The sequence below is a fragment of the Anneissia japonica genome, unplaced genomic scaffold (assembly GCF_011630105.1).
Source record: "Anneissia japonica isolate Jap-2015-1 unplaced genomic scaffold, ASM1163010v1 scaffold288058_len748972_cov163, whole genome shotgun sequence".
NCBI classification, from domain to species: Eukaryota; Metazoa; Echinodermata; class Crinoidea; order Comatulida; family Comatulidae; genus Anneissia; species Anneissia japonica.
Window position 1 is genome coordinate 511,472 of NW_022701645.1, and position 8,928 is coordinate 520,399.

The 8,928-nt window shown below is 35.4% G+C and overlaps 1 pseudogene; it reads right to left on the minus strand.

Moving 5' to 3' along the window:
- Positions 1-1,409: 1,409 nt before the first annotated feature.
- LOC117103694 overlaps positions 1,410-8,928 on the minus strand; it is an 18,173-nt pseudogene continuing 10,654 nt past the window's right edge.

Sequence of the window (8,928 nt, forward strand, 5' to 3'; positions counted from 1 at the left end):
TAATAATAATATTGAAAGTATTGAACTTGTAGAACTGGGTATTATCACTCTACAGACTGTTTCATGCTAATGCAATCTTCAGGAGTGAGAGAATACAAGGGTTGTGCGAGTATATGAATGCTATGACAGGTGAAAATGCAAATGAGTTAATTGTTTTTAAGTAGGTATTTGTTGTTGTGCCTGCATTTAGACAATAGCTCGGTCCTTTTGTTTAGTGTTGACTGTTTGTCTGAATATATTATGTGAAGTTTCTCGGTTATGCACAGGTTGCAGCATTTTGTTTTTGGGGAGTAAGCCGATGCTCTGTCGATGATAGACCATTTAATGTTGTAGGGTGTGTTGCTATGTAAGGTCGGGGTTTCGAGTTCCAATTGTAAGGTCGGGGTTTCGAGTCTCCGCCGTGAAGATTCGCTTGTGTCCTTGGGCAAGGCACTTAAGCTACATTGCTTCAGTCCACCCAGCTGTATCAATGGGTACCAGCAAACTGCTGGGGACTAACCTGCGATGGACTAGTCCAGGGGAGGACAACTCTCATCTGATTCACACTACAGAAGGGGATAAGCTCCACACATAAAAATATATATACATATATATATATATATATATATATACATATACACACATATATATATACACACATATATACACATATATATATATGTGTGTGTGTGTGTGTGCAAAAATAACCTATAAAATATAATTAGATCAACTGACGTTTTCGGTCCCGTCTGCAATCAGGAAAATACCATTCGGAATGAAGGGGTGCCATCTGTTTTTTCGGCTGTTTACGTTCTGGTCGCTTCTTGATTTTCTATAACAGCATAGGCCTAGAGGTGTTTGCTTGAGAATGTGGTACAGAAAAATAATGCTGTAGTTCTTAATGTTTTTCAATATTTCCGTATGACAAAACTCACAACCTTAATAACCCAGACGAATGGAATACACTAATGGCTGTGGCAAAACGAACCGGCATGTTCCTTCCGTCATTTCCATCTCCATTTACCCCCTGAACCACTGCCTTAATTTTCCTACATTAATGATGTAGACATGTCTCATAAACCTAAAAAATAAATAATTAAATTCAAATTTGATTGTTTAAATTAACGACGGACAGTTAATATAATGCATTTCTTCATGCGCAGACCTGGCTGAGGAATTTTGTAATAGCATAAAATAAAATGTTTATCTAAATCATTTGATCTGTTTCCGGTTGGATGTTAATAAACTCACCATCCTCTTTCCTGTTTACACTATTTATCTGTTGAGTACTATACATCATCATACGATTAATAAAAAACGCCAGTCATAGTATCATACCAAAGAATATAAAACTGCAGTTCTATACTTATTGATTACTCTTTTGATTATACGTAATTTCATAATATAAAAATGAAGAAAAAAAGAATTTACGTTTTTAATATAAAGTGTTTTATTTACTTTTCCATTTCAACACAATGTGTAAGAAACATGCACTGTATAAGAAATTGCTAATCGGTAAATCATATAAAAGCATCTTTTTTCAATCTACTGTATGCCATCTCGTTCGAATTTATATACATGGAAAAAGAAAATGCGAGACACTGACAATGGAAAATATACACAGGTAAAACATGTGTTCTTTTTTTTTCACAGTTCTAAGTAACTAGTTCGACGTTTGTGCGGTGTTTGCTTTGTGTCGAATGTGTAGAGCGAAACGAACCAAGATAACGTGTGGTCAAACCTTGTTGTCGTTGGGCAGAAAATTTACCCTGATTATTGTCCTTCGTAAAGGACGTTAGCCGTTGGTTTCTTATGTATAATTCACTGCAGTACGCTATTAGAAATAAGAAACTTGCCTACAAGGACTATATGTGTTTAAATTGCATTGTTTACTAAACATTTAGTAAATTCAGTTTCAAAACTTTACAGATTTCTTCAGTACAGGTCAAATTGGCTGAAAAAATGACAGATAATGTTGGAAATATTAGAGAATTTCATATCGTATTACTCTCTCATGCTAACTAAAGTGATACTTTACATTTACAATGACTAAAAATAGACCTCAGCAGTAACAATAACTTTAATGGTGTAATGGCTATGTAGCCAAATACACATTATTTTGGAACGTACTCGTATAGTGGTAAAAAAAAGAATCAAAAATTAAAAAACTAAATATATAGCCTTTGAAATGTATACTACGCATGCAAAAATAATACTGAATATACCTATGATCCTATATTCGTTTGCATAAACCCTGAACTTGGCTGAAAAGATTTATATACAGTATGATGGCATGTCGAAATGCACGCTATAGTGTCGGGATTCAATATTTCGACATTAATTATGTCATCATCAAGAATGAAAAATTATCCATATTTGCAAGCTTATATGCACAGGTACCAAAGGTGTTTAATCAATCTAAATATTACCTCTAATTGTGACATAGTTATGAATAAACTAAAGATTGATCTTTAGTTTATTCATAGCTACAATCATTTTGTTTTATTTTATCTTACCTCTAATAAATATTTAACCATGATAGTAAATGGAAAAAAGGATTTAAATGTTACATTGATTGATGGATTGATTGGTAATCCTTCAAATAACAAGATTATCTTGTGTAGTTTGAACTATATGTCTCCCTATAACAATCTAGCCTATGTATGACATGATTTTTTTTAATACCATAAAAATAATGACAGTTGCACAAAGCATTCAATACCAGCTTGGCAGTCTCGCTTTTAGAGCTTCTATTAATACTGCACCAAACTACATATGTCGCATGATGAGCAGGATCCAGTCAAGCAATCGTCCTACAACACGTGCAATAATTACTAACGGCGATTATTTTATTCCTAGACCACATAGTGAAATTTTTTTTAATTGTTTTTTAGCTATAAGGGTCCAAATTTATATACTGTAATTCTATTCCGAATTCGTTTATGTACGACTTTTGCTATTTTTAAACTTAAATTGAAACAATATACAGTATCTTGTAATTTTTCTTGTTAATCTTCTTATAAGGTTTTTAATTAATGTATTTTCACATTTTTAAAAATGATCTTTCATATCTGAATTTTATAAATTTGTGTAATTAAGTGATTCTTGTTTTTTTATTCTTGTATTGTATGAAGGCCCCTAACTTAGGATCAGCATTTCTGGATGGGACACCCTTTTGAAATATGGTATTTAATAAATAAATAAAAATGGATTACAGGTGGGATCTGACGTAGTCCGATGTCCCCAACGACAGTGTAAAGGGGCGTGGTTAAGTGTCATTAAGAAAATAGTCTTGAGAATGGTCCAGAAGGTGTATGACATTTAGGGATTTCAAAGGCTTATCTAACGATTATGTGTAAAATATACATAGAATTTCCTTTTCTCTCCGGCAAATTTGTTCGCCCCTCCCACTCCCCCACACAACTGGCGCCACTCCTGTGTGGTTTTTTCAAAATTTACGTTGTTCATAGAATGAAGAGACAAAAATACAGCAGTCGGGTTTGTGAATCATGATCAAACCGAACGTCTCTCTATTATTACATGAAGTATATGCACTTCGCTACATCTTGAAAAACAATCCCAAAAGCACAGCGAACAGCATGACACCGACTACTAGGCCTACTTGAGCCAAAGTGTGAAGAAAGGTTCTATAAGGCACTTTAGAAACACGCGTTTTTGTTGCCATCGCCGTTTTTCGAGGAGCATCTAGTAGTGCATCCATCGCGCCGTCCCAAGAGTGTGGCCCTTGAATACGGAATATGTACGGATACAACGTGCCAAAAGCAAGCTTCATCGCAATTCTTGGGCTCGTGAATATGTAACTCCAGAAACTTGGTAGAGCGCCAATGCGCCGTGCGAGGTCAAGCATGTACGGCAGCATTAGCCTGAGTCCCAAGACCTTTGAAGAGACCGATAGCAGCGAGTGTAGGTACATCTGGGTTGAAGATGTACTTGTACAATTGAAGTTCCTCCATAGAATCTATGGGAGTAAGAAATCATATGATGAAAGTGGTCAGATAGCAAGAATAAAAATATCATGTAGTCGATTGCTTAGTAGGCCTATTAAGGTTATGTATGTTTATACATATATTCAGTTGAAAACTTGCCTCTAATTTCTTTACTTTCTATGAACGGAAAACTTTTAAGATATCCTGTCGCTGTAACCAGCACATCAACGTTGTCCACGTGTGAACCATCCGTGAACACAACACCGGTTTTTGTCAGCCTTTCTATTCCTGGTTTCACCTTAATGATGATACAGTAGCAATAATTATAACTACAGTATAATGATGATGATAATTATAATAACAATAGTTATGATAATAAGGATAACAAAAAAAATGGTGATTTTGGACTTGGAGGTGGCGGCAATTATTACAACGATGATTATTGTAAGATAACTTGTTTGTGAAGATATAATAATTATATTAACAATAAAAACTCATTCGATCATGAATTTTGTTTTGACTGACCAAGAAAGAAGCAATCTATATATATATATATAGGAGCGTATGCTGATTTATGTCTGGGTGTGTGAAACGGCGGGGGGGGGGGTGGGGGTGCGAAAATTGACAATGCGGAACTAAATCCCTATCCTAATGAAAACTTTTTTAGTATTCTAACCCGTCCAGTTAAATTAATTTGCCGTCATGGGGATTGAGTTGTCGCCTCATGGTGTTCCCCTCACGCATATACATTACCTTCAGTTTGCCACAATATATTTGACCATCTATAGAATCATTTATCATAATAGTCGCTCCTGCGTATAGGCGAATATCACTCTCCAAACCAAGAGCTTCGTGGTTCACGACACGCCTTAGGATCCTCTCTATATACAGTTCTTGAAAGCACTCTGGCATGTAGTTGAACCATTGGCTAAGAATGTGCTTATCCCAAGGTTCATTGCCTCCGAATCCTCTTTTTAACACCCAGCATCCTCTGCGAGTACTCATATATGTCTGAAAGAATATCGTTTTAAAGCTTCAGTTTAAAAATGGATATTAAAGTTTCAAGTAATTTTCCCATTTTATGTCTATACTGTATAGGCCTATTTAAATATATTTTACATGATTTACAGAATTGGCCCCCAAAGAATAAATATTTTATTGTTTGAGATTTGACGCATTTAAAAGAAATAGTGGATGTAAATAATTAAACAAATATAGCAGTTCACCATTTTCGCAAAACGACTACAATCAACAGAAACATCTCCTCCGGAGAATGCAGCACCTAAAGAAAAGAAAAACATTATTTTTCAGATCTATTCTCGGTTGGAGTAAACAACTAAACGATTCACGAATTTGAGATTTTGTAAGCACATAGTAGGACGTGTGCTAGGCCTCAATAATATCAATTTAAGTGTGTCCCCCACAAGGAATCAAATAACGTTATCTTAGTTTCCATAAAATCGCTACATTGTCGCTACAGTTCCTTTTACTGCAATCGTTACAATTCGTAGCTGTTCTCGACACAATCGGGGACGCTCCTTTATTCAACTGAACAATCAGGGCCGCCAAAGGAGTTGGCGATAATGTGTAGCGATTTTTTTTATGAAAACCAAGCTTTAATCTACTTACCAGGCACTGGAATAATGTTGCTCTATTAAGCCTACATATTTAACACTATTATATTTGATATGATTGATGTTTCAAAGAACGAGAGCCAAAATAGTAAAAAGTGACAATTTTTTATTATCGGGATAGTTATTATTATCTTACCAAGAACTACAACGGTTTTTCCAGCATAGTCCGAGCCTCTTCTGAAGTACTGTGAATGGAAAAGCTCTCCAGTAAACTCTTTCGCCCCCGGGAAATCTGGTATGTAGGGGATCGATTGAAGTCCTGAAGAAACTATTATCGCGTCTACCTCGGTTTCGCTGACATCATCGGGATTGTCGACATTTTCGGACTTAATTTTCCACCTTCCAGATCCAATACTCACAATATTTATTACGTTTTGGTTCAAGCGCACGTATTTCATCAAACCGAAATGATTTGCATAATTCTGGTAGTACGCTTCCATTTGTCTCGGAGTTGAAAAAAGTGGATATTCCTCAGGGTATGGAAAGTCACTCAAACACGTCATTTCTTTACTCGTGTTGGTAGAAAGAGAATCGAATGTATAATTGAAATCATTTTTTTTCTTCTCCGATTCGGTGTACCACAAGCCTCCTAAAAATTAAAGAATGTACCTGAATCAATAAAATGTATAAACTATGTATCATAGAGATCAGACCTCAGATAAAGTTTTCAACATTGATTGATGTTATTTTTTTATTTATTTCCACATAATGAACAAAAAAAAAATATACATGATCAAACATATTCAAAAAATCTATGTGGATGGAGACCACAATAAGTTTAAGAAAAACTTTAAGATGTAGCCACCATTAAAGTAAAAATAAAATACAAAAGCTGAAAACATAAACAGGTAGTCTGGTTCTATTTAATACATAAGGTAGAAGGCTTAATTACCATACAACGAGACCAGATATCGTTTGATATTAAGTTTAAAAGAAGAAAAACTAGGTAGATTTTAGATTTTAAAAAGGGGTCAAGGGAATTCCATAACTTAGGTCCATTATAAAATACTGATTTTTTTCTCAGAGAAGATATACATTTTTCTGTTGTAATATTGTTTTTTGGATAGTTGGATAGTTATGAATTTCAGACTGTTGGGTTGGGAATAATAGGGCAATATGGATTGTGAGTGTATTACTTATAAATCGATACATACAATTAGAGGTTTGTAGTTTGTTTATATCAAATATATTTGTGAGTGTATTACTTATAAATCGATACATAAAATTATAAAATTATATAATTATTGTAGTTTGTTTAGATCAAATATATTAAGTGTATTATATTTATAAAATAAAGGTTTAGTGTGTGTAGTACGACTTGACCCTGAACAAATCCTGAGAGCACGTTTTTGTAATTTAAAAATGCTATCAATACTAGTGGTCTCAAGACTTGTCCGGGGGCATAGATATGTATGTTTATCAACTGTGGTGGCCCACGAGAGATTACAGTAGTTAATATAGGGATTACATTACTTAGCAGAGTTTCCAGCTTCAGTCCTATGTGTAGCTGAAACGTTCAGCACTTTAACCTATGCTCTTAGCATGGAGGTTGCTACCAGTAACGGTTTTCAGTGCATATGCAGGAACATATCCAATATAATAATGTTAAATAGGCCTAATAAAGCAACATTAACTTTAATTATAGGAATGGTTGCCGAAAAAAGAATTTCAAACTTTATTTTGGATGCAATTCTGCCTCATTTTCACACCAGACAATTTGGAAATCAAAATTTACTTCAACTACTTGAAGTAAATTCTTGAAGTTTACCACCAGCTTATTTCTGCTGCGGAGAAGTCCAGCAATACCAGTACATTGGTATTAAAGGATTTCTCCAAAGCTTTTGATATGGTAAACCACCATGGCCTTTCATAAGCTTAGTGAAATGGGGGTTTCTTCTGCTATTTTAACTTGGGTAATGAATTTCATTTCTGGTCCTTAACAGAGGGTGAAATATAAAGGGATTTTCTTCAGATTTGCCCTCACGGGAGGTGTTCCTCAGGAACGATTCTTGCCCCGATAATTTTTTTTTATGTTCCATTTATTATAGCGCTCTGACTGTAGCTGGTAGTATGGGGGTCCACGTCTGGAAGTACGTTGACGACATTACTTTGGGTGAAAGTTTCATTTATGATAATGGTAAATTTGTGGTGTAATTTGTGAAGAGCGGTCTCTGTACTCTGACCAGTTTGTGATACACTTCAGTAAGGTCGAAGGTATTAAGGTATTCAGTCAGTTAAATAAAAATACATTTCTCAAGTAACTGCGAGTTATCAGATTTTCCATTATATTTTGAACTGCAAACCCAGTTTCCAGCGCTAGGGAAATGTTTTGTTGTAATATGGGTGCACCACCAGACAGGGGTGGCGCCTGCGGGGGAGTGGGGTACAAGGGCCAGGTCCCCAGTCAGGAAGAGCTTGACATAGCAATTGCAGGGTCCTGATGCCTGACTTGAAGACTCATGGTAGAAGAAGATCGTTGTTGTATCGTCCAGGTAAACAATTAAATTTAGGTTATTTAGGTTATTTTGCATTACGTTTATCGTCGATAACATTCGCATTCTTTTGTGATATTAAACAAGTTAGTAAAAGCATATTTCGATTGTCCTGCAAATAATTAGTCATACAGAACTCTCTGTGCCTTCAAATCTTGTCTCTGTGTATTGTTCCGATCACTGTGTTTCGTCAATAGCCATCTTTTCAAGACATACAGCATTAACGTACCTTACACTGTCTTTAGTGCCGCCAAGTTCCGTCTCAGCTGTATTTTCTTTTATTTATTGTGATTTGTTAATAGCATTTTTACTTTACAGGGGTAATAAAAAGTTGGTGTACCAAAAGACAGTGCCCGTGAAAATACATTTCGGTAGTCCTGCATTCGTACTATGTACTTTATGCGGAAAACATTTTGTATTTTTCAAAAAATATATCGAGACTTGTAGCGTACGGTAGGTTTTTGTATTGTGATCAATCACATTGATAAAGCGACTCACCAAAGTTGACTAACGACTGTTAAACTGATGAAGTCCACACAGAAATGTTTAGCGACGACCCAATTTTGAGTTTAGACCGCTGGTGCACAATTACAAGTACAATTAAAAGTATATTAACATTGCATAAAAACCCCTTTCAAATAGAAAGGGGTTTTTATGCAATGTTAATTTTCAGCCAATGTATAACGATTACCCGGCGGAAATTATCTTTGGCCCGTGTGAGATCAACTCTAAAAATAATTTGGCCCTTCAAACAAATAAATTAAGAACCAGGGCCCTAAAATTGTCATCGGGGGCTTCGTCCAGTTTAAAACTTTCGAAATATTTTGAGCGACGCCTGACCATGCCCACTTTTTTCGTCGGGGACATTCCCCCACC